The sequence below is a fragment of the Sinocyclocheilus rhinocerous genome, unplaced genomic scaffold (assembly GCF_001515625.1).
Source record: "Sinocyclocheilus rhinocerous isolate Xijiao unplaced genomic scaffold, SAMN03320098_v1.1 scaffold23450, whole genome shotgun sequence".
Lineage (NCBI taxonomy): Eukaryota > Metazoa > Chordata > Actinopteri > Cypriniformes > Cyprinidae > Sinocyclocheilus > Sinocyclocheilus rhinocerous.
The window spans coordinates 1-1,371 of record NW_015623285.1 but is presented as its reverse complement, the minus strand read 5'-3'; the positions used below and the strand labels follow the sequence as shown (position 1 = coordinate 1,371).

General features: G+C 45.1%; 2 non-coding genes across 2 annotated transcripts; both read left to right on the top strand.

The window, feature by feature from the left end:
* Positions 1-914: 914 nt before the first annotated feature.
* On the top strand, positions 915-1,002 carry trnan-guu (transfer RNA asparagine (anticodon GUU)). The gene is given in 2 exon segments: positions 915-951; positions 967-1,002. It is a non-coding gene; the product is annotated as a tRNA-Asn (tRNA).
* Positions 1,003-1,291: 289 nt separating this feature from the next.
* trnaq-uug (transfer RNA glutamine (anticodon UUG)) lies at positions 1,292-1,364 on the top strand. Its single transcript has one exon. It is a non-coding gene; the product is annotated as a tRNA-Gln (tRNA).
* Positions 1,365-1,371: the final 7 nt, after the last annotated feature.

Sequence of the window (1,371 nt, the reverse complement as noted above, 5' to 3'; positions counted from 1 at the left end):
TGTGAACTAAATGAAACTGAACGAGCGAATAATCCGCAATTTTTCTGATTTAAAATGTGTCTCACTTTCATTGTTAATCTCACAATTGATTTAAAATGTCTCTCACTTTCATTGTTAATCTCACAATTTGTCATTTTTGTACCTTGACAGATCGACGATAGGCTGTTTTTCCTCTAGAGAATGGTTACCAATGTGTGTTTTCGAATGCATGAAGTGGGTATTTTCTCCTGGCAAGACTTTATTTACCAGTTTGAGGTATGTATTCAGCAATCACAGGAATCTGCCAAATAACTGAACCCCCTGGGTGAGTCAAACAACAGGTCCCATGAATGCATGCATCACGATTTAATTCAGTAAACGATTCCTTCGGATAATTCTTTCCTCTAGAGAACGGTTACCAATGCGTGTTTTCGAATGCATGAAGTGGGTATTTTCTCCTGGACAAGACTTTATTTACCAGTTTGAGGTATGTATTCAGCAATCACAGGAATCTGCCAAATAACTGAACCCTCTGGGTGAGTCAAGCAACAGTTCCCTTGAATGCATGCATCACGATTTAATTCAGTAAACGATCCCTTCGGATAATTCTTGTTTTGCTAAATTATTCTCACATTGTTAAAGTCACACACCAAAACCCATAGGCCACTACAAAACCCTGCCCCCACACTGGCCACACGTATGGAAAGTGGCCCAGAAGTCTGTGGCCGGTTCAAGGCAGTTCCCCTATGATCTTGCAGTTAGGATTCCTGATTTTCACCCCGGTGGCCCGTGTTCGTCTCCCGGTATGGGAAGGTGGGCTCCTTTTTGCTTCCCTCCTCAAAAAGCCATCACGTCTTCCTGCACCAGAAGTGATTTTTGGCCAGCAGTAAAGCTACAGATCCCTAATAGTTTGAGGTTCTGTCTTAATGCCAGTGCCTTCGATAGCTCAGCTGGTAGAGCGGAGGACTGTTGGTAGGAGTGTTGGTAATCCTTAGGTCGCTGGTTCGACTCTGGCTCGAAGGAGGTACATTTTCAAATGCCCACATTTTTTCTTGTTTGGCTGGGTTTCTTGCAGCTGCAATCAGAGCTTCACTTCACAGTCCACCGTTGGAAGGCAAAAGAGCATTCCCTGACCTGGAATCGAACCCGGGCCGTGGCGGTGAGAGCGCCGAATCCTAAACACTAGACAACCAGTGATGGGTGGTTTTGTTGCACTCCTGATAGTAGCATGAGAATAATTAGACAGCAATTCTGGCCTTTGTCACGTCGAAAACCAACAAGTCTGGTGCAATCGCGAGGCACTTCTGTCGGTGGGCAAGTGGTGCAATGGATAACGCATCTGACTTTGGATCAGAAGATTCTAGGTTCGACTCCTGGCTGGCTCGCTCTCTG